This window comes from Electrona antarctica (assembly GCF_951216825.1).
Source record: "Electrona antarctica genome assembly, chromosome: 15".
NCBI classification, from domain to species: domain Eukaryota; kingdom Metazoa; phylum Chordata; class Actinopteri; order Myctophiformes; family Myctophidae; genus Electrona; species Electrona antarctica.
Window position 1 is genome coordinate 30862008 of NC_136796.1, and position 27976 is coordinate 30889983.

Genomic DNA, 27976 nt, shown 5'->3' on the forward strand with positions numbered 1-27976 from the left:
AATCTTTCATATCATGTCTTTTATCTCCAGCAATTAAAAAAGCTAATTCTCTGTTGTCATGGGATAATTATGTGAAGAAGCAATCCTGAGCCTGTTTTTATAGTTTTTTCACACTGAAAAGAAAGCAGGCAACTCAATATGTGCACGCACACATCTTACGCATCACACACACACACACACACACACACACACACACACACACACACACACACACACACACACACACACACACACACACACACACACACACACACACACACACACACACACACACACACACACACACACACACACACACACACACCTGCTAAAAGGCTAAGATGCAAAATGAGAAAAGGTGGTTTACCGCCAAAGTATGCACATAAAAAAAAACAGTGCATAAAAATGAGACATAGCACATTCAAATACAGCTAAATCAAATCTAGATCTCACATTGCAAGGCTACTGATTGTGCAATAAAAGAGGATGGCCCTTTTTATGGTTCTGACAGTTACGACTTGACTTATTATATCTTCCCCCCGCTGTGATAGAACACGGTGCCAGAGCACAGAGGGAGCATTTACAATATTAAACGGCTAATAGCAGTGAATTCACCACCTCCGGTCTGGAACGGTATACCATGTCCCTCTCGCAGTGTGCTGGGCCCATTCTCATTCTGTTCCACCGCATCATTGTGGCTTGAAACTGCTTGTCCCAGCCACACATTAATATTAACCCATTTTGGGCGGGAACCCCTTTTGGTGTTTTAAACATTATGTTATAATTTAGCTATTGAAAAATAGCAGATCTACAAGCTCATAGCGCGCCACCGAGTGGCGCGCTATGAACTTGTAGGTCTGCTATTTCTAAAAAATCGTTAAAATCTGCCTCAAATCTTTCAATTCGAACCGCCGATCCAATGATCCATGGGTCGGCGGTTCGAATCCCGGCTCCTCCTGTCTACATGTCGAAGTGTCCTTGGGCAAGACACTGAACCCCAAATTGCTCCCGATGTGCTAGTTGGTACCTTGCATGGCTTCTGCCGCAATCGGTGTATGAATGGGTGAATGTAATGCACAATCTATGTAAAGCGCCTTGGATAAAGGCGCTATGCACCAATTCAGAAAATTGTCATGATTTAGAAAACGTTTTTTTTTTATTTCGACGTCAGGCCTGAATGGGTTAATAGCCATGCAGAACGCATTTGAAAAGCCCTCTCTCAGCTTTGTGTGGGAAATTACTGTTTCAAAATCAGTTTTGTGCCAGCTGCATATACGTCATATTACCAAACGAGTCCGTCCAGGTTTGACACCTGGACCTAATAAGGTCTCACACTGCACAAACTCTACTCTTAACTATTGGGGCATGATCCGAACGTTGAGTGGGTAGAGCGGCCGCCTGGTAATCAGAAGTTTGCCGGTTCACCCTTTGGCTATATAACAGTCTCTGTGCCAAGTGTCCCTGAGCAAGAATCTAAACCCCTGAATGCTCCCATGGGGCGGCATAATTAATAGGTGCATTCTTAAAGCGCCTTTATCTAAAGTGCTTTATGGTGTGCAAAAAAGTGTAGAGCACTGTATGGAACCAAAGTGGAATGGGCTGGGGCTGGGGGGGGGGGGGGGGGGGGGGTGGAAGTCACCGGCAGTGTCCTTTAACTCATGCTGTCATTCCAGGGGCTGCCCTACTGGGGACAGTGTGACTACTGCTGTCACACACACGCACGCACATGCACACGCACACGCGCACATACGCACGCACGCACCCACGCACAGAGCCTGACCCTTGGAGTAAAGAGAGGAAGACAGGCCAAAGAAAGAATACCCCCTGCCATGGCTGAAGGACAACATTATTAGTCAGAGAAAGACTGGGGGACTCTGGGAGTGCAACCGGTGACTGTTATTGCTCTCCTCCCTATCAGTGGCCTCATCTCTCTCTCTCAGTTTTGCCCCGTCTCTCTCAGTCCACCGGGGGAACTCGTTATCTCCTCGTGAAAATGTCTTTGCTCTTCTGGAGGCCAAGAGAGGATCATTGGTTCTACGTGAGTGTGTGCCTGTGCGTGATATAAGTACTTGGGAACGGAAAGGAAAGCAATAAGAGAAAATCCAGGCGCCGTCACCACAAAACATCCATGCGGGAGGAGGGGACTGAGCTCGAACGCCACAGACAGGTTGTCCGATGGAACTTTTGAAGAATTGCATTCGCCCTATAGTTGAGAAACTTTACACATGGAGTGTGACCTGCTATACCACTCAAAACGACTGCAAGTTGCCAAAGCTCACGTATTTTATGACAAAGTCTTCTCGAGCCTTTCAGCAATTTTTGGCATTGTGGCACATTGCGAGAGAACAAAATGTTGACTTCCGTTAGAGTACAAAAATTGCTAGGCTGATGTGCCATTGGGATTTATTGTCAGCACAGTAGCAGTCGATAATTGGTGTGTTCTTCTTATACCCTGTCCTCCACTGGCAGCTTTCTTGGTAGGATTGGTTGGAGACTCATGCAGTTGCTTATAAATGAGAAATGCTTACTCCTCCTCCTCACTGGAAGCCTCTATTATTCTCCTATACAGTGAACATCATACAATCTGTTAATAACTTACCAAAGAGCAGGTCACACTCTTTCTTAGCGCGTCTTGCCCTTTCTTCTTGCTTTACTTTCTCTCCTTCAAACTTTCCTCCCACCCTCCTCTTCTTGCTTTTTGAATCCCTTCCTTTCTTCCTTTCTTCCTTCCGTCCTGGCCATCATCTCAATGGGAAAGCATTCTCTTCCTTCGTGTCTTCTCTTTGTTTCAGTTTCTCCCCGCTCCCCTGCCTAAGCCACAGCAGGGTGGCTGAATATGCATGAGCACCAAAGATGAACAAATATACCAGAGATTACATTCGTTCCCATTAAAATCTTGGCTGCTCTTGTGTGCTATTGATATGGCAAAGATCCCTGCTGTTGTGAGGGCAAACAGCAGAACACAAGCACGCAAATTGTCCCTCCTAGAAGACACATGCATGCAAAGACACTCATCCGCACGCACGCACGCACGCACGCACGCACGCACGCACGCTCCCTCTCTCTCTCTGCTGGTTTCAGGAGCATTTGCAAACAAAACAGCACAGATCTACCCAAAAAAACTCTCTGATGGTGTGTGAGAGTGCGTCAGGGTCTGTTGATAGAACCTGCTATCCCCGGTGCTGCCGCGGATGTTTGTCAAGCCCTGAAGCCTCCCCGTATGAATACGACTGAGCTGACTTGAGCTAAAGAGACAGCTGTGAGTGCAGCCAGACATGCATACAGAGATGGTGTTTACTACACGCTGTATAGTAAATAAACCACATGAAGCAGGCACACACACACACACACACACACACGTACGTTAAGGCCAATGCACATAACCGTGTGCACATGAATGTACAGTATGCATGGCACAGCACAGCACAGTCACAAACAAACAAACAAAGCATTCACCTCTGGTACACGGTGAACTAGAACTGTGTGTGCTGTGTGCTGTGTGTGTGTGTGTGTGTGTGTGTGTGTGTGTGTGTGTGTGTGTGTGTGTGTGTGTGTGTGTGTGTGTGTGTGTGTGTGATGATAGTGATGATACGTGATCGGTGAAAGGATGATGTTCATCACAGTAATGTCAAACCACTGACTTGGTTTCAAAACAGCCAAGATATGGTGGAACCTCAATAGTCACACCGGGGGGCCACAGGCATAGCGTTGCTCCAATCCGCACCCAACTTGCCACAACAACTGTGCCGGACAATAGTCACACATATGGGGCGCTACAGCAGATGGACCACCATAACTGATCATTGTTCTGATCAGCCCAATATAGGACTGGATTTTAAAGGCAATTCAATTTCAAATCTAGTATACACACACACACACACACGCTGGCTGGAGGCTGGCACCTCGTCCTCATGCCGGTCCCCGGATGGGGGGATATGTCGCAAGTCAAGTCAGACACTCTAACACGAACAGCACGCCCAAGTTGATCCCACAAGTGATCGATTGGGTTGCGGACAGGCGTGTTGGCAGGCCATTCCAGTCTCTGATAAACCCCACTGTGCTCTTCCTTGTTATACTGATAGACTTTAGAGTTCTCAAATTCTGCCCATTACGACAGTGATGCACCAAATACACCAGATACTGCACAGTTCTCTTTCCCCCGTCACTCTCTCTCATGCTCTCTCTCTCTCTCATGCTCGCTCTCTCTCTCTCTCAAATTTACCTTTACGTACAATAGAGTTGACCTTGACCTCGATACTTAGTATTGTAGCAGCGAACATGGGAAACGCAATAAAGACAATACATGGTGCATTTATAATGGAGTCAGGGGAGACACAAGGAATACAATATCTTCTAATGGATCTTCTCGTCTATCTTTGCGTGAACCCATCAAGTAGCCTACCAGCTGTCTTGGGCCTTTAAAAAGACAATTTGGCGCACGCAGAAAATAATGTCAACTTTTTTTCTATATTTTTTTATCCCACGATTTTGTAACCCATTTTTCACCCCTGTGTCAATTACTGTACCTAATGTGATCCTGGGCTCTACACACCCTCCACCAACCTGGGGAGAGCAACGGACTTGAACTCATGCTTCCTTCATGCATGAGTGTCCAAGTTGCTCCTTTACACCTGACAGGGGGGAGTTTCCCCGGCCGGACGTAGCGCGTGGAAGGAACACGCTATTCCAACCAGTTCCTTTCCCCTCCATCAGGCGCCCCGGCTGGCCAGGGGGAGGCAGTTTAGAGACCAGAATTACTGCATGTTTCTTTGTGAGGGTACCTACTCTAGGGGACAAAAGGAGAACATGAAAAACTCCACACAGAAAGGCCCTTTCGCCAACCCCGCCTCGGGTATGGGCACTGATGACGCAGAGGAGAGAACGCGCCCACAGCATCCCCAGCGGGAATCGAACCCAGGACCTTCTAGCTGTGAGGCGACAGCACTACCAACTGTGCCACCCTCAACTTTTATAACAGCACACCTCAAGTGACCCACAAACCACCCGATGAAGCTTAAGTCCTGATATGTATATATTTATTTAAATGTGTGTTATTGCCAACCAAATAAAAGGGCTCATCTGGTGCCTGTTATATGACATATTTTATCGTCATCATAGTTAACCTTGATTCACCATCTGTTGGTCATTAAAGATACCTTGACATAACTCGAACACACTGCATGCCCTTTCAAAAAATAGATACTTTATATTGCTCTCTGTGTATTGGCTTTATATCGCAAGAATGAGTGCACCAAATCATTATGCCTCAAGTATGCAAAATCTATTCAAATGATTTAGATCTAATTGCAGTAAGCACTTTACTTGGAGATTGCAATAGCTTAGCGCATCATTAATTCTGCACGGATGACCGGAATGTAAATTCCAAAGTAAAATGGAAAAAAGGGATTTTCTGTATGAAGTCAGATACTCCCCCATGTCTCTTGGTTCACTCTGGATGTCAGTGTTATGTAATCAAATGGAAAGTAACAGGTGTGAATGCAGATAAGGGTATATTGAATCATTTCAGTCAATGGATAATATCTAGGCAGTCAGCATTAGTCGACATTAATCGTTGTTTGATCTCATGTTCAATACTTACAGTAGACAACAGAATAATAGTTCATGTGTGCAGCAGTGATGAAGCAACTCTTAAAGTTGCAAACAAGGACAACATGCTCTACATGTGAGTTATTTCATTCAGGTGAGTCAATATATGGTTTAACCCCCCAAGAAAATGTATACACATTGTTTTTCAATGGATTTTGGCAGTATTTGGCATGCTAAATAACATAGGCTATTAAAGTCTACCAAAATCTACATCCCAGAAAGACAGCATTTTCACATTTTCAAGTTACAAAGGATTTTTCAACAGATTCTGGTACCACTATGCATGTGTGGTTAGGAATATTACAGTATGTATGTATGTGCGTCTGTCTGTATGCCATGTTGGTTCTGTCGAATCTCTGTAGGCTATACAGTTGGGGTGTGTGTGTGTGTGTGTGTGTGTGTGTGTGTGTGTGTGTGTGTGTGTGTGTTTACAGTCCTAATCACTGACGATTAAGCCTCATAGCATGGCTTATTGATCGGCGCTGCTCCACATTGTGGCGTCTGGGGAGGCTCCGGCCGAGGAGCCAGGGCCAGCCAGAGGCCTTTAACACTCCCAACGCGGATCGCGTATCAATACGTTATCAATTAATCAAACGTCGGGTGCGGATCACGTATCAATACGTTTCAATCACTTTTTTATAGCATACTTTCATTCATCTTTTTACCCACCCGGACAATGAAGAACCATCGCCCTATCATTGCTGCTTAGTCCCGCTCACGTGATCAGAAAAAAAAACAAAAAAAAAAAAAACCCCTCCCCTCCTGAAAACAGGAGGGCGGACCGCTTTACGTGTATAAACCAGTGTAGAATGGCTGCGCCCATGCCGATGTAGCCCGTGTATGAAAAGAATCAAATTTCACCTAACCTCGCCTCACCAGGCTTTCCTCCACCTATTGGCTTTTATACTCGATTCCCCCCTCCCCTCCTGTTTCTCCTGCAGGAGGAGAGGTCTACCGTTGGTGGATCACGTATCGCCATGCAGAGCCGTCATAATCGGAGATCGCTCAGACGTGTGATTGTAACGCTTTTTTATTCATTATAATTGTAGTGATAAGACCGCAATGAACGCGTCGGGGACGTAATCGACCCGGGTGTAATGTATAACGAACTTTTCCGCGACCTAAACCGTGGTGTTGTCATCTGTGGAAGTCATTTTTTCCTTCTCGTCGACATCACAGCCGGGTGACGCTTTTTTCCCCCTCCATCGCCCCCAAGCTGCATGCCCATAGCCTGGCTTGGCCAGCCTCATAGCGGGGATTCACTGAAGATTCTTCCCCGGAGGAAACATCAGTGAACCCTCGCTATGAGTCTGGCCGTGCCAGGCTAGCATGCCCAGGCATGTTCCCCTACACTAGCTTGAAAAACAAAATCAGCTGATGACAACGCGTCTCACCGTGTTATACTATAGTTATGAACCGAACGGTGGAATGGGACTTTTTATAGCCGTACGGATCAAGACTTTTGCTGCCCAATGTGCCCATGACCCCCCCCCAATGTTACTGCGATCAAAACAATGAAAGCAGTGAGATAGATTAGGCGAGGCGGCAATCATCATCAAAAAGAAAGCATAGTTATGAAGGTTTATAGTCAGACATTGACAGGCAGATATAACAATAAACACAATAAATATGCTATACATCCTATACATCGAATGAAAGCCCTGAATGTGTACTTTTACGAGGAAAAGAGTAAACATTGATCCCATGTACAGTTTGTCATATACTGGGTGGATGCACATTGCGCCCACCAGATATAACTGCAGAGAAGACATGGACCCGAACTCAATATTCACAAAATAAGGCCTATAGCGACATATAAATACTATATACCGTATGAAACAGAAGACTCTCTGCTTTCATAAGGAAAAAAATTGTACTGTAATAATAAAAAAATCACACCCCTGTGAAGTGAGCAGTGCAACTCTACTTCTCTACTTATTCACTACAGCTCGCTATATACGGACTGAGGCAGAAAGTCATGTAAACCTTTTATTTACAGTTTGGTCTGTAAACTTCTACTGTAATAATAAAAATCACACCCCTGTGAAGTGAGCGTTGCAACTGTTCTGTACTTATTCACTACAGCTCGCTATATACGGACTGAGACAGAAAGTCATGTAAACCTTTTATTTACAGTTTGGTCTGTAAACTTCTACTGTAATAATAAAAATCACACCCCTGTGAAGTGAGCGGTGCAACTGTTCTCTACAGTTGCACCGCGCAACTATAAAGAACAGTTGCACCGCTCACTTCACAGGGGTGTGATTTTTATTATTACAGTAGAAGTTTACAGACCAAACTGTAAATAAAAGGTTTACATGACTTTCTGTCTCAGTCCGTATATAGCGAGCTGTAGTGAATAAGTACAGAACAGTTGCAACGCTCACTTCACAGGGGTGTGATTTTTATTATTACAGTAGAAGTTTACAGACCAAACTGTAAATAAAAGGTTTACATGACTTTCTGCCTCAGTCCGTATATAGCGAGCTGTAGTGAATAAGTAGAGAAGTAGAGTTGCACTGCTCACTTCACAGGGGTGTGATTTTTTTATTATTACAGTACAATTTTTTTCCTTATGAAAGCAGAGAGTCTTCTGTTTCATACGGTATATAGTATTTATATGTCGCTATAGGCCTTATTTTGTGAATATTGAGGAGTTCACGTCCATGTCTTCTCTGAAGTTATCTGGTGGGCACAAGCTGCATTCAATAACCAATTACTGTCTAACTGTAGATGGGATCAATGTTTACTGTTTTCCTCGTAAAAGTACACATTCAGGGCTTTCATTCGGTGTATAGGATGTATAGGATATTTATTGGGTTCAATTTTATATCTGCCTGTCAATGTCTCTGACTTTAAACCATCCATAACTCTGCTCGCTGTTCAAGATAACCACTTCCAGGCAAATGCAGGTGTTGCAAAAAGGTCAATATCTCCAGAATGGAACATGGTAAAATCAAAATGTATTTTTTTAATTGAAGTGGACAAGTTCAGCTTTCTTTTGATGTAGGCGTGTGATTCTCGCTATAAGAGAACATTTTACTGTGGGCCCCCGAACAAGGCCTTTGTGCAATGTTAAATGGCAGCAACATCCAAATAGGCCTGTTGAGATCTTCCAGCAATCAAAGTGTTAAGAGTGAAAAACATCCTGCACATCGCCTGGCCATCCCTGTCTCGTTTAGAGAGTCCTCCTCAGGGTCCCATCAGCACCCATTTTTATCTGTTCCTTATCACGCCAGGCTGGCCCCAGACTCATTTGTGACAGGGACACTGTGCAGGCCCCCTCTACTTGTTTGTCTACTCTGCACAGGCTCCATGTCTGCTGGGAAATGCTATGCGTATCTGTACATGTTTTAGCTCCTTGTTTATTATTTTCTTCATAGGAAATGGGGAGTGTAATGTAGAACAGCAGATGCTGCAGAACTCCTGCTTTCAGAATAGGCTAGTGGTTATCACCTTGATTTACAGCAATGGAAAAATGGAATTGCGAACGAAGTGAGCACTAACTATAGAAGCTGGCCAAAACTGTCTGTATGTCTGTGTGTCTGTGTGTCTGTGTGTGTGTCACGCTGTAACACCACCTGCCCGCCACCAGAGGGCAAAAGATTGGGAGCAAACCAATACGAACTGAAATTGGAACGATACAGAGGTCTCTCTCTGTGTGTGTGTGTGTGTGTGTGTGTGTGTGTGTGTGTGTGTGTGTGTGTGTGTGTGTGTGTGTGTGTGTGTGTGTGTGAGTCAGACTGCCACAACACTTTGTTCGCTTCCCGCGTTTATGCGTCTTACTCGTGTTAGTGTGAGTAGGAGTTTTGTTCTATATGCACCTCAAGATCATTTTTATGATAGCATAGCATCCACCTGTGCAAGCGTGACTGCTATTTTCCACAGTACCATACTGTTGCAAGGCTGTGGGGTTTAAGAATGTGCATGACATTTAAACTAATCTAGAGGGCTTGTAAAAACTGTCATTGTTAATGAGCATAATGGCAAAGATTCCATGCACACAATTCAAGGATGCTCAGCATGCAAAGCAGACTGAAGATATAGCTTTTGCCTGGACATAAGAAATAAAGCATTGAAGCAACCAGAAGATATTGCTTTATTATGTTACTGGGTATGATACCACTGAATGTGAGAAATGGTACAAAACCATAGCAATATGCTTTAAATAATCAAAGGTTTGGTATTATTTGGTCACTTCATTTGGTACATAATTAATCGTAGGCCTATATGTATAATATACTGTGAACAATACAATTAAGAATCAAGTAAAAAATATTACATAAATTATCCCATTTACAGCAAAGCTTGTTTAAATGCTTGAAATAAAGAAAATAAATGAAAGTTTCAGTATTTAATCTCTCTCTCTCTCCTCTTGGTATCTCCTAGTCAGCATCTCCAAGATGGATGGTTTTCTGTTTTGAACAGAGTTTGTCTAATCCTGCAGCTATCGATCTCCAAGGCAGTCTAAGGTGATACTTCCCCGGATTTAATCAGACTTACCCAGCAATCCCTACTCATGTCCTTCTGCAAGAATACAGAACAAAGAAAGGAAGTTGCCTTTCAATAACCATAGGTCTGCACTGGAAATAGCGTTGCAGTATACTTTGTATTCTCCAGTTCATGACAGCCTGACAATATATGACAAAGGATGGTGATGGGCAATTTAGCATTGTTTGACTTAGTTTGACATAACGCTGGTACAAAGACTAACATTAACCAAGAATCCCCTCTCATTTGCTTCTCGAATACCACAGTGAGAGTGGTTTGCAATGCTACAAACCACTTTAGTAATACTAATTTTGCATACCGATATGACGACAACAAATGCCTGTGATACGCAACATAGCAGTTTATGAATAGCATGCAAACGTGACGTAACAAAGAACAGTGATGCACCACCTCTTCTCTGCCCAAGACATACAGAAAAGGCACCCATATGCCTGGGTGTGACACTGGTCAACAGCCATGCCTCCAGTGCGTGCACGCACACGCACACACACTCGCGCACACGCACACACACACACACACACACCCACCCGGAGATAACCAGCCGTATAGCTCTAAACACCCCCAGACAGGCCCTTGTCCCTCTGGCTTAATGTCCTTGCAGCTGAGGGTAATGCAAAGAGATGGATGGCCCCGACCTACCCCTCAGAGCTGGGGTCCCTCGCTGTGAGATTGCATGTCTGATACCATCCTCCATCTCTACGTCTGTGACATCCACTCCCCCCTCCTCCCCCCCCCAAATCGATATGGCTCTCTGATGCGCGTTCTGTCAAATCCACAGGCTGAGCAATGCACCACCTTCCCATGAGGAGATGGATGCAAGCCTAAGGTAGTGAATGAATTGAGGGTAAACGCACATAAACACTAACATGCGGACGCACTAACATGCGGACGGACGCACACGCGCGCGCCAAAACATGGGTGATGCGCGCGCACGCACGCACGCACACGCGCACACACACACACACACACACACACACAGTGGTTGCCCCCACCCGCTAGTTCTTGAAATGGGTCAATCAATCTAATGTCAAACGATGACCATTTTCGATATGGGAGTTGCAATCTCTCCCTCTCTCTGTCCTTCTCTCCCTTCCTACATCCTTGACATGTCATGATCAAATGGGTGCTTCCCATTCTTCCCAGTTCAGACTGTGACGTGGACTCTGGGAGGTCCATCACCTGCAGTATGGTCCACCTTGCATTCTCTCATCACTCCATTCCCTGGATTGCCCCTCCATCACCTGACACCGTCTTCTCTGTCAACACATTGCACCGTTCCTCTTCCGCTCCGGGACAGCTAGTTTCCGTATCGTTCACATTTATGTGACCAACCGTGCCACCTTTTTCCCCAACTGCCCCCCCACCCACCCTCCACAGAACCCTTATAGTTTCCCCTGTATACCTTATGCGCTCCGCAAGGCATGATAACAGAGTGGCTGAGAGGGTCTGTAATAGTGAGCGGAGAAGCGTGGCCAGAACCATGAAATGAAAACATGGGTGATCCGGGGAAAGAAATCTATTCTTGGATGGGCGCCAAGAGGGAGATGGGGCCATCGATTCCACCATATTCCCCTGGATAGTGTCCTCTGCTCACCCGACAGACGGTCCTGAAATGTTTGTAAGATGGCTAAGGATTTAAAGCATTGTTCAAGGTTTAACTCATCCTGAGAACAATGTACAATATAGTCTATGAACTGTTCGTCATAGATGCTAGACAGTGGGAATGCATGCTTTTATAACATCCTCAAACTGTCACAGTCTCTGCCCCTTGACATCTTGGGTCTCCTCCTGTGCTTCGAGCCCGAGGTAGCTGACTTCCAGTCCAGTCCAGCAGCTAGCCACTGGCCTGATAGTGTCCACACAGTATATGTCAGCCTGCTAGTTAGTTGGGTAGCCACCAGCCAGCTGATGTCCTGCCTGAAACCCTCCCGGCCATCCTTGCTGACAGACCCCAGAGATTGTGTCAGCCATGTTCGCCAGTCCTCCGCCATTTTCCATCGCTGAAGCCTGATGCACTCCAGATGCCCATCTCTGTTTCTGAGCTCCAGCCATCACCTATAGCCCTATAGCTTTTTTGCAGTTCCATCTGTGAAACCAGAGATGGTAAACAAAATGGCCGCCACTGCCATGCTCTATAGAAGTAAAGCTGGGTTCACCCACAGTCTAGTCTCGCATTGCCAGACTGTAAGCAAATTTCAAATGCTTCCGTCATACAAAGCACTATTATGGAAGCACTATCATGAGTAAAATATAAAGTGTAAGTGGAGCCTCTTCAGTTTCGCACATTTATATATAAATCACCTAAGTATATAGAGCTTTCTGTTTAGCAGAAATAGATATTAAAAAATAAAATGTAAAAACGTTTGTGAACGGAAATGACAAAACAGATTACTCGGATTTCAGGAGTTGTAGTTTTCAACCCTGCAGGATTGAAAAAGGTAGAAAAAACTAAAACTAAAACTAACACTAAAACTAATAAAAACTAAACTAAAGCTGTGTTGTCACAAAAATAAATAAAATCTAGCAAACTCTCTCTAAAAACTAACTAAAACTAACTGAATTAGAAAAAAAAAGAAGTCAAAACTAACTCAAACTAAACTATAATGAAAAATCCCAAACTATTATAACCTTGCCACTCACAATCTGATGTCTGGCCCCGACATGCGTACACATACAAGCACACACAACCAAAAACCACCCACGGCCACATCCAAGGACAGTCAGTATAGTACCACTGTACCACGCACACAATGGAGTCTTAATAACTGTTTCCATCTACAGTACTTCACGTTCCCTGTGTTACTATACTCCTACATTATATTGTGGTTCACCCAGAAAAATACTTATTTTCTATCAGTTACACACCCCCAATTCATGGAGATGTTTGAGGGGGCGCTAGTGTTTGTGTAAACACAAACATATTGTACTGTATACACAAACATTGCTCAACATGTCAGCACCCATCTGCAATAATCATCTTTTTTTACAGGAGGATACTTTTACAGTGGAAGGCAGAGTCCCCTCCCTCGGCTAAATCATGGTTGATTGACGTTATGTCCTTTCTGAAACTTGAAAAAAATCTAATTCACGATTCGAGGATCCTCTGATACATTTTATAACCATTGGCAACCTTTAATATCGTATGTAAGCAGTTTAAAATCACTTTCACCTGACTGAAGACACATGGTGCTGGTGCGCTCTGGTGGTGCAGATCTCTACTTGGTGCAAGATATATAGCCTAATATATCAGAAATCATTACACATGAGGGTCAAGCAATGAGCCAATTAAGCTCTTACAAGCTCTTTATAATACGTTTTATTAATTATTAGTTATGTACTCAATCTATTGGTTGTGTACCTGTATATATGTTGTTTGTATGTCTGGCCTCGTGGGGAAAGCTGGTGGGTGGATGGGGAGGATTGGGAATGGAGTTGTGGGAGAAAATATAAAAACAAAGAGTTGTATTTTCTTTTTTGTGAATCTCCGCAAAATGAGACTCTCCTATACTGACCAATGAAATGATCAGACCAGTCATCAATTATTGGCTGAGAAATGAATGGGGTGTGTAATTGATAGAAGAAGTCATTTTTTGGGGTGAACTACACCTTTAGGTACCCTCCTCCCATTCATAGAAATGAATAGGCCAGCTGTGGTGGAAAATAATCAGGAACACAAGTGTTAACAAAGGAGGGAGTTTTGTGTTTTTAGCAGATGATGTATTTTAGTGCTCTCACCCAAACTTTTATCTTTTGTGTGTTTGACAGCAGGCTAAACTTGATGAATGTTATTTCACAAATCAATGTGGGATGTATGGCGTATGGCGGAATAAACAAGCCACAGTTAGGGGTGTCTATAGCTGGTTCGGGTCGGGGGTGGTGGGTGGGTTCTCGGTAGGAAGGGGAGGATAGGCGTGTCAGTGTAAATGCAAAGCCCGGTGTGAGCAATAAAATAGATATTTACTGTAAATCTCTGGCGGCTCGGGAGCAATAAAACAAACACAAACACAATCAACTGCTGCTTCGGTGCAGCCTACACATCTGTTCTGTTCCCAGGGATGGGGAGAGAGAGAGAGAGAGAGAGAGAGAGAGAGAGAGGGAGAGAGGGAGAGAGGGAGAGGCTTTCAGGGAAAGTGAGCATGAGAGAGTGAGGGGTGAGAGAGAACTGTGCACTTGTGCAGTATCACTATGGGCTACTGCAGCTTAGAACACGCAGTCTGTATGAACAGTTGACAGAAACCGTCTGGAGTTTATAAACAATTATAAAAGTTTAACAACTGAGTGACCATTAACCCCTACCATCATGAGGCTGCAGCTCTCACCTCAGGTACGCCTCGACTCTCAAACTTAAAAATGGCATTTCACAGAAACATCCATTTGTGGTCTCGAGTCTCAGGTGCCAAAGCACGCGACGTAATGAATAAACGATGACCCTGTCATTATTTTATTTACGCATGCACATGATTTATGGAGCCGTGTGTGTCAGCATCCATTGAAATGCAAATGGCATTCCCTCCAAGTCCAATTTTCTGCCCCAAGTTCATTGTAGTCGCCTGCATCAGTTGCCAGTTTGGCACGCCGCAGTTATGGCATACGAAGGACGCATTATGTAGGTTGTGGCACATGGAGGAGCCGGGACACAGACGTATGGAACAAGGGGCCAGATGAAGGTGAGAGCATATGCCATCTGCATCGCTCACACAATTTCTCACCTCACTGATGCATGACATCTTCCCCCACCTCCACTAGCCTGTATAAGTACACCGCCCACCATAATGGCCTATACTCTGCAAGCGTGGTACTTTCCTTGGCTTTGCTTTTAAAGCGGGAGCACATTTTTGGAAGAATGAAGAATCAAGTGTGGGTTATCTTAATTGCCAATAGGGTAATGGCTGAAGGAAATGCTCTTCCGATGTAAAGAGAGTGAGCGTGTGTGTGTATGAGAGAGAGAGGGAGATGGAGAGAGAGAGAGAGAGAGAGAGAGAGAGAGAGAGAGAGAATAGAGGAATGTGACCCTAAAGCTAAATCTGTGCCCTGCAATCACTGATGAACATCCCCTAAGCGGTGAAGGAGAGGCCGGCATGGGGTGGGGGGCGGCCGGAGAGAGAGAGAGATTTTATCTGGAGAATAAATCCGTCTGGTAAGGGATGAGAGTTTCCTGTGCTCAGATCCACTTAGCAGAAGCACTGGAAGAGAAAGAGAAATGGGTAAATGAGAAGATGAGGGGGGGGGGGGGGGTTGTGTTCAGCTGGCATTAATAGAATCTCGTCTTGCCTTGCCATGGATGTCCTTTTTTAAATGTGCCCATGACTGTTAACTCTTATACTGTACATCACTGTTAATCACAGCCCTCACTTTGTTCATCCATTACTTCTCATGGGCTAAAACCTATATATAAGCTCCTCTGGATTGCCTGTATCAGCATCCAGCTAATGGCAGCAAAATCGAGATCTATTTGAATGTACATTAACAGATAAAGTACTAGGAGTATTTACACTGATTAGCAAGCCTCCCATTGTGCTACAATGTGTATACATGTGTATGTACTAGTCAAATAATACATTTATTTAGGGTGAATGCTGTAATTGCTTAGGGGAAAGCAGTTGGAGTTGTTTTTTCTTCATCTGTACTGTATGTTGGTTCTGTGCTTGTCTGATGTCCCTGCATGGCCTAAAGCACCTAATTATTTGTCAGGAAATGTTACTGAAGTTCAAATGAATCTGTTGTGCTGCAGAGGTGAAACACAAAGCCTATCCATCTTCCTGTGACCCCCTTTCATATGCTAGCAATTACAAGGATCACCAGAGAATGGTGTGCCTGTTTACTTTCTGTGATGCACCAACAAGAGACAGGCTTGAACTACAAAGGTTTTGGGTTTGTCTTTGTAGTATAGATCAGAAGTACAGAGTCCAACAGTACAGGAATATGCCCTCTAATCACTGAACGGCTTCATTCGAATGTAAGCTGTGTTTATAGTTTGAATGTCCCCTTTATACATATGGCCTTATAAAGTCGATGGCAGAAACCCAACTAGGACGGCACCTTTTGGTAAAGTTTCAGCTCAATTCGACCTCCATTGACTTTCAATCCTATATTAAAATTGACTACAGGGAGGGCCGGCCGGTTTCGTCAGACCACAGCCAAGTCAGTCTGTCTCAGACATAACCATAAACAAACCCGATGTGCCCATATACTGTAGGCATAATGGAGATTTGGTTTATATCCAGAGCCACATATCTGACCGCTATGCCCATATATGGTCATATGGATATATAGGACCAACTGACTTCAAACTCGGTGCGCACATCGGCAAGGACTGTGCCGCATAGTCGTTCGGACATGAGTTGTTTCCAGAACCGAAATGTCCATTATGTGGGTATATATCAAAACAAATGTATTGATTCAAAAACAAGTCCAATACCAAAGTGCTTTACAGGTCAAAATAAACAGAAAAACAGAAGAATCAATAGTCTCTGTGACACATCTAGGGGTCGCAATCTGCATTCAAAGATTTCCTAGAAGCTTTGTCATTGGTCGATTTGCCTGTCGATCGGAATTTTTGACAAAGCTTCTAGGAACATCTTTGAATGCAGATTGCGGCACCTAGATGTGTCACAGAGACACATTTTTTTGGAGGAACAGTTTACTCATTGCTGGCTGTCTGAATACCAAAAAAAAGTCATTAAAATGTTGACATATTATTGCTTAAAGCTATGCTACTTTAAGTCATGTGCCGATAATCAGCTGTCAGTCTGCTGACTGAATGAGCATTTCTAATCAGCCACACATGTCTACGTACCAAATCATAGCCCACTCTCTCAACAAGGCAGTACGTTCAAATATGGTTCCCTCTACTCCTATAGACTTGCACTTGATCACTTGCTTCTAATGCTTCCTCCCGTGCAAAGCTTGCTTCCATCAATCCAGCCTCCAATTTTCTAGTTCAGTCTTGCGGCATACAGTAGCTCTAAAGTTAAACTGAAATTCAATGCTATGGACCTGCTCTTGTATACACATTATTTAGAATGTTGCTTGGCTATTTCAGGGCGCATCTAGCGGAGCTACCAAAGCTATTTGTTGCAAGAAATTGCTCAATCTATGATGAAAGTGTTCTGACTGAATGCATCCACAGATCATCATTGTCTCCTCCTGGCCGAAGGAGTGGCCGAGACAAAATCTATTCGGCCCTGTCTGTCCGTGCGTCATTGTACGTGCGTGTGTGTGTGCGCGTGTGTGTGTACAGCTCATCTCTGGCTCCGTTGGACTTTGACCAATCGGTGTGAAACCGTGCACAGCACACACACTCCCTGGAGGCCAGAGGAGAATCCAAATGGACCCAATGTTTTTCAACAGCCTTCAATCACCTCATGGCAAATAAGTTTGATCCAGAAGTTGATGACATTGCCATTAGATCAATTCTCCGTTTTAAAGCATTGCATATAGTCTGAATTTAGTGGCGACAACTAATCACAACTAATTGTCTTTTAGGCGTATTAGAAGTTGCTGAGGGCAGATGACAAATAACCTATATAAACCTCATAATGAATTACGTTATACTTATGCAAAAATAATTGTGATTATCTCAAATAAGTGTGATAGGCAGTTACTGTATGTAATAGTGACTGTCCTATTCAATTCACCAACATGCTCTCAAAATATTTCAGCACAACAGTCTGAATAAACCCATATGCTCTTTTACTTGTTCATGGTCGTCACTCAGTCAGTGCTTTTAGTGTGCTGTACAAGGTTCTGGGTGCAAAAGTGAACTCTTAACAATTACAAAATTATAGAGGAGCAGAGCATCTCCAGCGGTGTTCATCACCTGAAATACCATTCACCTATCGACACTGACGATTATTTAACCACAAGACAGCGAGGGCAGTGAGTCATCAGCTTTCCGATGGTACTTATCAAATAAAACTTTTTGAGCTGTTTTAAACCTCCATTAAATGGCCTTTGAATAATGCAGTGTCGCGTCCACTGGATGGACGGGGAAAAAAGACAGGAAAATGCAAGAAATGAGGCATCAGCTTTAACAATTCAAAAGGTGGCCTCCCTAAGTGTATCCCCTGTCTTCAAGGTTATTGCCAAGCCATTTGTTGCACGTTAGATAATTGACTCTTAGATGAGGGATAACCGTGATTTATGGAGAAAGTGAATACATATTCCTCCATATCTCAGGGGTGATTTATGGTGCGATAGAGCCGGAGTGATGGCCATTTTATCTGATTGTACGTCATGCAAAGTAGTCGATCAAGTCCACACCATCAGTCACGCCTTGTCCTGGGCTAAGATGACAGGGGGAGAGGCAGAGGGGCTTCTCTCCCTGGATTTCTCTGATCTCTTTAAAGCTCTTTAAGGCAAGTTATTATATGCGAGTTGGGTAAACCATGGGCACCTAAATCACAGCCGTTCCAAACGCATGCTGACCGGGTGTAAAGGATTTATGGTCTCGATGACTAATGAACTCCAGGCCTTAGAGTGGCATTCGTCAAAAGCGAGGAACAGTCCGTGCCACACTGAACCATCGTTGACCTTGTCAGGCACTGCTGCTTTTACTTTTCTTTCAAAATGTAGAGCTTCGAGGGGTTTTGTAATAATAATTTATAATGCCAGGTTTTTGGATCCGGTGCTGATCCTGATTCTGGACGTTCCTAGAAAGTGCTATTCGAATCGATTTGAAAAAGTTTGACCCATAACAACATGCCCAAAATAGGGACGGCACATTCAAAGAGGTTACAAATCAGGACACATCGGCCGCATATAATTGCCAGTACAGATCAACGGTCCAGCCGGTGTATCGGTAAGGTTCAAACTGATCCCGTGTGTCTCTGTCTTTATTGTGAGTCATCCTGCGGCAGAGGTAAGGTTATTTCCCAGTGGTTACCTCATCACTTTTAGAGTGGCCAATCCAGCCCCACTGCAGCAATCTGGATATTGAGTGTTGAACCCTGTGAGCCTGTGAGAAGCTCAATATTTAATTTGACCATATAAGTAATTGACAAGGAACAGTCCTAAACTTCCACCAGACCCTTGGGCTGCAGATCCTTAAGCCTTTAAGACCGTATTCTACAAAATGTCTGCTCAATCATGACAGATTTCTGAAAAACCTATGTTTCTATATCAGTGGTTCAAAGTCAAGCGGGTATCAAAGTCAAGCGGGACCACAAAATTGATATGTAATTGGCCGACCCAAGTCTGAAAATATGTTGTTCCAGGGACCCCCAAGAAGCAAAGATTTGAGATAAAATACGTTTGCTGCCTGCACATTTTCACTACTACAAAAATAGCAGATCATACAAGCTTGTAGTGTGGTGCAAAAGTTAGCTAAAGTTTAAAATAATGTTTAAAGTGGTTAAAAGCTACAGTATAAGGTGACACAGATGCTTTCCCGGTCTTAATGGGTTAATACCTGCTTCAGGTGTGTGTGTGTTAGCTATAACTCCAGCATCAAATATTACCACCGCATGTCTAATTCACGACCCTGGCCTCCGACACGCTAGAGAGTGGTCCTCATGTCAAGAAAGAGATGGAACATTGGCAAAATAGGATTCCTGCGTCCTGGATTGTTTTAGATCTCCCCAAAATCCCTAGCCTGGCTTGGCCAGCCTCATAACGGGGATTCACTGAAGATTCTTCCCCGCATATAAGGAAACATCAGTGAACCCTCGCTATGAGTCTGGCCGCGCCAGGCTACAAAATCCCCACTGTAGTGTGTGTATACAGGTATAGGCCTATGGACGCTCCATCTAATGCACCAAACTGTGCCTTTCATTTATGACCGCCAGTCTTCACATCTAACACTGATTCAGTGTGATATGAAAAGCCTGTGGGCATGGCTTTCTTCACTTATTTGGCATATTAACCTACTTCAATCTCAGGCCCTCCTTTACTCTGTGTTTTCTTCACCCCCTCTCTGCATACATTTCTGTACCACTTCGGGTCCCATCCCTAAAACACAATTATTTATAATGCATCCCCCTTGCTCATATCCGGTCTCTCCCTAAGATCTTATCTCCATATCTTCATGCCAAGCCGTCGTACTACTCACTGATGAAAATCTTCATAATAAATCTTTAAGGGTGGCTTTTAAAAAGGAGCCACATCCGCCATGCCTAAGGATGACTAGGTGGTGAAACGGAATGATTAAAAGAGTTACAGCGGGGAGTTCAAAGTGGGTTAGGAGGATTCCTGCGGCCGATGGTGGTACATATAAAATAAGAATGATGTGATGAAAGTGGACCTAACATTTTAATTGAATTAGTGCAAATGGTAGAATGCAATGGAATGGTGACTAACGTCTGCAAACCTGAAAGCTCTTTTTTACTCAAATGTAGAACAAGGGTACATTATTCATTCTACTTAGAAAACTATTTCCCAAGCAGAATAGTTTTTTTTCCTAAACTCCCCACGGTTAAACATTGCTTTTTTCGTCATGCATTTCAATTTTTATTTAAAACGGAATGACCCGGCTTCTTTCACAATGGCATTTATCTATTTCTATTCTAATTAGCTGTCTATCATGCGCTGAAATTTCAGCAAGATTAAATATTGATGATTTCAACAGGCAGGCTTTATAAAGATTTACTAAGCTTGTGCGGAGGTAAGGGTCAACTGGCAAGGTACCACACACTGCCTCGTCTCATTTAGAAATCTTACCTCATGGTCTTTTATTGTGAGATTATAAAATGAATATCAAACTTATTTATGCAGCCTCCGGGAACTCAACATCGTTGTTCGCCGTGGGGGTGTACTGTCACTGTGTGACTGTAATTTGCAGACTATGCCCGAATTATTTGGAGACAACTTAACCTGTTGTTGTTTGACTAATGTTTTTGATTAGCACAAAGTCTTCAAGGCATCCGATAAATATCTCATTTGTAATTGTAAATTGGGACACTGTATGGTATGGAAACTGTACTGTTGGGGAGCAGAAATCACTGCAGAGGGTGGTGAAAACTGCGCAGCGTATCATAGGCTCTTCACTGCCAACAATAGAGTCCATCTACAAGCAGCGCTGCCGGTCTAAGGCCCTTAGTATCATTAAGGATGCCTCCCACCCCAACAACAGACTGTTCCACCCCTCCCATTCACAGAGGCCAAAGGGCTACAGATGCCTCAAGACCTCAACCACCAGATCCAGAAACAGCTTCTTCCCCTCAGTCATTATTCTCTTGAACTCTTTAACCAAATGATAATCTGCCCCCCCCCCCAATATGAACTCCTACTGACTGTACATAAACTGTTTTTGTCTCCACCAGGCCGAAGGCATGGGGAGAGAGTATGTTTTGCACTCCGTCCGTGTGTCCGTCCTTCCTTCCGTCCGTCTGTGTACAGCTAATCTCCGGCACCGTTAACCCGACCGATAAGGCTGAACGATTTTGAGAAAAAATCTAATTGCGATTTTTCTGACCAATATTGCGATTGCGATTTGACTCGCGATATATTTTTTTTAAATCACACCCGTGTGAAGTAAGTGGTGCAACTCCGTGTGGGCGCCCCCGGGGGGGTCCCCGAAACTTCCAGACCCACAGGAACGTGCCCAGGGTGCCGGCCCGGTTTAGGCGAGCCGCCCCGTGTCCGAAACGGTCGAGAATGAGTTACCGTGTGTGGGTCCCCAGGCGGTCCCTGTACTGTACTGTACTGTACTGTACTGTACTGTACTGTACTGTACTGTACTGTACTGTACTGTACTGTACTGTACTGTACAGTCACTGTACAGTAATGTCACACCTAAAATCATCATATAGGGCCTATACAGTTAGGCTGCGCAACAGTGACACTTGGTTGTGAAAACCAACCAAATTCTGTTTTCGTGCTCGGACAGACCCAGCCAGCCAGCCAGCCACCCACCCACAGACACACAAAGCTCCATAATGAAGTGGTTGCACCACTTAAAAAGTAAAGCTTCAATTTAGTATTCACTGTGTCCATTTAAAAAGTAATGAAACATTATACCAAATGGCATACCATTCATTTACTTTACCAGGCAGTGATGTCAGGATTCACAGGATGTGAGACAGCTCAAAATAATGTAGGCTAACTAACCAAATTGACCTGTAAGAATGTGTGTTAAAATTGTAATGTTAGAAATAATTGTAAATAGCTCTCTGGATACAGACCATAAATGCAATGTAATTTCCAGACTTTCTATTTAAGTGCAAGTGCTATTAGGCTACAGTTATCTAATCATCAGAGCACAATATTGTGATTCTCATTTAATATTCACATTTAGATATTATGTTCAATTGATTTATTTGTTTTTGAGGGGCAGTAGCCCCTCCTAAATCCAGTGCACGTATGTTCACAAACGTCCTACACAAACATTAAATTCCCATTGACAATTTTATGTCATTGTCTGAGCAAAGAAATAGGCCTAGTGTCTATTTTACGTCATGATGATGTACGATGATAAGAGCGCCCCTCACTTCACACGGGTGGGATTTTTGTAACCAAATAAAAGCATATGCATTGCATAAGTGTAGGCTACATTTTGACAGATGTGATGACAGAATTAGGCTATCAATTATTAGAGATCATATTGTCTGAGGTTTAAGACAAGCTCATAACTTTAACTTTAATGTTTATGAGCTTGTTGGCCGGCTATTTTCCCACCACGGGTCCTGGTGTAAGCTTTTTTTTTAATGATGGCTCTCGGATCTCGGTACAATTTTGCGGACCTCGCTCAGACAAATCATTACAAATGTACATGCACCACAATGGGGACCGGTTCACTAGAATCGGGGACGACGACGACAATGTAGCATTAATAAAATAAACAGGGGACAGGACAGCAGGACAGCGCCCGTGCCATGCGAAGGTTTGTGGTGTTGCTGCGGGATGTTTTGACTGTCGCTGTACCATGACAGGTCTTGCACAAAACTCTCTTGTTGGACGTCTGTAACGTCAAAACCAAAATAATGCCATATCCCCGAAGTGCCTGATCTCTTTGGGATTAAATTGTGCGGATTTAAGAAAGTTTATTCGGGCTCCGCAGACGCTATCTGCTCCTCAGCTGCTGCTGACTTGGTAGCATTAGCATCAACGCACTGAACACAGAGCAGAGTAGACGTAAATGATGACTTTGTTTTGGGCACTGCGCGAGCGTGTACACATGCACTGCAGTCACATGCACTGCAGGGACACTTCTGATTGGTTAGAATAGAGAGCACAGTATAGCCGTGTTGTAAATACTGGATCAGACGCGCTCCGGGTTGATTATGATTTTTGTTTTAATCGCAGCCTTTGCGATTTGCTAATCGCGTGGTTTCAAATCGCAATTTCGGTTTGAAAACGATTAATCGTTCAGCCTTACCGACCGATGCCAAACTTTGCACACACACTCCCTGGATGCCAACGATGAACCTCTGCCCCACATTTTCCAGAACGGCCAGTTATAGCGCCACCATGAGGCAGCTTTTCACATTATTTACCTACAACTGCACCGATCTGCGTGAAACGTTGCATGCACACTCCCTAGAGGCCAAGGACAAACCTTTGACCTGCATTTTCCGCATCTGCCTTTTATAGCGCCACCAGGAGGCCGACTTTTGTAAAACACATGTTTTGATATTACTCCTCCAGATTCTGTCCAAAAATCTCACAAATCGTTACACAGTATCTCTATGGTCATGTGCTCAAGTCGGATCTGTCCGATATTTCATATTCCATCCTAATTGGCTATAATTGGCTTTCACAGTTTGCAAGATTGCTCCGTTTTGAACAATAGCCTCAAATCATGAACGCAGCATGCAATTTACGTGAAATCTTTCACACTTTTTCTTACTAGGCTGAGGAATATATCCCACCCTTTTCACATTGGCCTGTTATAGCGCCACCAACAGGTTGATTTTTGCAAAACACATTTTTGGAACAAAATGCCTCAAATCATCCAATTGCCATCAAAGGCGTATGAAGAAATGGCAATCGGTACACATGATCTCTGTAGTCATGTGATCAAGACGAGTCTGTTGGATTTCTCAGATTGTACACTGATTGGCTAAGATTGCCTTCCAAAGTTTTCAGGAGTGGCCCGTTTTGTACAAAATGCTGCACATATCCTGCTCATCCAGAATTCTATCCTCAGAGATGCTATGAGTGATCTGGCTCTGCATTTCCTCAACAAAATGAATGAAAAAAACATCCTCCTAAACAACCTTTGACCTGCATTTTCCGCATCTGCCTTTTATAGCGCCACCAGGAGGCCGACTTTTGTAAAACACATGTTTTGATATTACTCCTCCAGATTCTGTCCAAAAATCTCACAAATCGTTACACAGTATCTCTATGGTCATGTGCTCAAGTCGGATCTGTCCGATATTTCATATTCCATCCTAATTGGCTATAATTGGCTTTCACAGTTTGCAAGATTGCTCCGTTTTGAACAATAGCCTCAAATCATGAACGCAGCATGCAATTTACGTGAAATCTTTCACACTTTTTCTTACTAGGCTGAGGAATATATCCCACCCTTTTCACATTGGCCTGTTATAGCGCCACCAACAGGTTGATTTTTGCAAAACACATTTTTGGAACAAAATGCCTCAAATCATCCAATTGCCATCAAAGGCGTATGAAGAAATGGCAATCGGTACACATGATCTCTGTAGTCATGTGATCAAGACGAGTCTGTTGGATTTCTCAGATTGTACACTGATTGGCTAAGATTGCCTTCCAAAGTTTTCAGGAGTGGCCCGTTTTGTACAAAATGCTGCACATATCCTGCTCATCCAGAATTCTATCCTCAGAGATGCTATGAGTGATCTGGCTCTGCATTTCCTCAACAAAATGAATGAAAAAAACATCCTCCTAAACATTTTGCCAAACATCACACACACTCCTATCCTCCTGGTGGAGACCTGTGCCCGGAAGGGCACTTTTTCTAGTTTCTTACTGTTTTTACTCTTGCCAATACTAACAACTTTTGCATTATGATTACCCTCTTGTATTGCATTTGGATTGATGCCAACAGATTAATTTCGTTGTACACTTGTGTCCAATGACAAAATAAAATTCCATTCCATTCCATTCCATGAAGCCACCACCGTACTGTACAAGACCTGCCATCATATAATCATGAAATAAGAATAGGCATTGGAGTTCAGTAGAAGTTCAGTACAAGTTCAAGAGTTCAGACGCTTGGAAGCCGTCAATACTTGTGAATGTTTTATATGTGAATATAAAATAACTAGCCACAAAAATGTGATATCCATAGACACCAGGATATACACAGACATGAAGGATAACACACAGAAGCAGAGTGTGCTAAGCTCCATCTCTTTCATTCGGTTTGACAGTACCGTAGTCTCTACAGCAGGTCTCTGTGGATATCATTTGCAGATGCGTGTACCCACACTCAATGCCAGTTGCAATTGCCTCAAACAATAAAATGTATGTTTTAAAAGTCAAATAACAACCGGAGCAGCTACGATTCTATAACTACAGCAGTATTGTACGGTACCTGCCAGCCAAGGCCTTGGTCCAAAACCTCTGCTTCGGCTGCATGGTAATGCCAGCCCAGATGCCCAACTTAGGTTGATCAAACCACAGCCATGCTACTTATGCGACAGGAATCTGCCTGAAAGACACAGAGAGAACTAAAAGTGAAAAGGAGACAGAAATACACCTCTAGGTAAACAGTATTTCAAAATGACAGGCACATTATACATACATTATTTTTGTTTACTATACTAATCTCTTTTGTTATCCCAATCTTTCTCTGGGTCGTTGTTTTCTCTCATATTGAAGGTAGCTGTACCGTTTAATACTATGCAGTAAAACATCTGAAATGCAACACATTTGTTTTCAGGGGTTCAAGGTTAACTCAGGGGTGGCACTGCATAGACATAGAAAGGTAGACGCCACCTTCGGCTTTGATCCTTCAAACGTCCGGGGTTTTGAGTTTACTGTAATATCTGTGCATCGACAGACCAGCATTGTATTTACAATGCACGTTCATAGTTAATTTGGAAAAACGCACTCTGTGAGGCAGAGTTCCACCCCGAATATTAATTCATTATAAAGCAGCAGTGCCGTCAGCCGCGTTGTACTCCCAGATCAAAACAAAGGGTACAGACGTGCGGTGAGGCTAGCCCTGGTCCAGTGCGTTAGCGAGAACTCAACTCGCCTACAGCATATATAATCCGCTGCCATTGTATTTTTCATCCACAAATTAGTCTAACTATAAGCATTCTAAACATGCAGTCGTGTCTAATTTACATACGCTATGCAGCAATATAAGAACACACAACATTCAAACTCGGGTAGAAACACATTCCAGTACGCTAGCTGAACAAACTTTCAAATTAAGTAACTAAACAAAGTTTTCCAACCACAACATTGTCTTTGCAGTTTGCACACGCACAATACATGCATTGCATGCGCACATGTACGCGCATGTGTCCTCTTTTGGGGAATATGGTCATCCTAAATAGTGGGCTCTGATTGGTCACCCACGACCCTCGGGTGATGAAAACTGAGGAGTGCCAGACCAATCTCCCCAGTGATTGTTTTTCCTTCCCTGTGTGGCATGTAGTTTTCTCTGGTTTCCAGGCTAGTCTTCAAATGTGTTGAAGTGTTCTTAAGGAAGACACTGAACTGTTGAAACGCTAAATTCTGACTGCGTTCATCAAAGACACAACCAGTTCACCCTTTGCTCAAATTCAACACCAATGCTAATCTTAATTCATCAGACTAGAAGATACTCAGTACAAGTAACACAATCAAATTATGCAGCTTCTAGTCTCTGACGGCGGCGCCTCTGGCATTCCCTGGCCAGACGAGGGCGTCGCTCGTCGGCAGTCTCCTCCGTGAGAGTGTGGAGGTCGTACTGCTGGGGCAGATCGGCGTGTGCACGCATCCTCCTGGGTGACGTCAGAATGCTGGGCGAGTGTGGTCGCTTTGGCATGGGATGAACTTTGACCAATACATCACAATGACCTGGTCACCATATATGGGTCACGTGATGTCACGATGACCTGGGCACCTGGGGGCTTGTCTGGGGTGACCAGGGGGCTGATGTCACGTGATGTCACGATGACCTGGGGTCTTGCCTGAGGTGAGTGACGGGGATTTGAGTTAGGTGACGTGACAGAGTGACAGGGATTGTGGGTTACGTATCAAAAACGCCAAGGTTTCATAGTTAACTGTGACCTCCGGTCACAAAAAAAAGCAGTTGATAGCCCCACCTTTCACCCCCTCAGCTCATGGTCTGCTGCTGATCAGAATCAGGCGCCCGCCAGAAAACCTATGTATGTTTCACAGCCTTTTACAAATTTAACTCACTCCGTCTTTACTAATGACATAACTCTGGACCACCGTTACATTTCATACAACATTTGGGAATAGGTCAAAAATAGACCTTTTCCATCGGCCTGCCTAAACCAGATGGCAATGCTACTGTATGTGACTGAATCCCACAGCAAAAGTGAAGGGGGAGGTCACAGGTGGGGCTGTTGTGAGGCAGACATGTTTAAACATCCACTTTATTTTTCAGATCAGGAAAAGGTCACTGCCAGCGACTATATCGTAGATAAACATGGACAATTTTGCTAGTAATTACAGGCACTACATTTGACTTTGTCCAAATTCTTCAATACACTACAGAATCACCTGAATAACTGAGTCAATGAGGGCCAAATAGGTCAGACATTTGAATTTGTAATCACCGTAAGGAATGAATGGAAGACACATGGCTTCCTCAGAGATCAAACAAACCACAGTGTGCTTTGTCATCAGTAATGTCAAGATACAAGTGGTCAGTAAGCTAAACTAAGCCGGTAGAGCTGGGTGGATTACTGTAGTAGTCACTCCAGTGGTTATTATTTCCATTCCACATCTGTTCCTGTCTTTCTTTTTCATCATGTCATCTCTGTAAAAAAAG

At 43.8% G+C, this 27976-nt stretch overlaps 1 protein-coding gene across 1 annotated transcript in view; it reads right to left on the minus strand.

Annotated features, from left to right (window-relative positions):
• The window catches only part of col9a2 (procollagen, type IX, alpha 2), a 219825-nt gene that overhangs the window by 176214 nt on the left and 15635 nt on the right, over nt 1-27976 (minus strand). The window contains exon 3 of the mRNA XM_079523496.1: nt 25556-25672. The gene's annotated coding sequence lies outside the window, so the exon portion shown is untranslated. The remainder of the gene's footprint in view (nt 1-25555; nt 25673-27976) is intronic.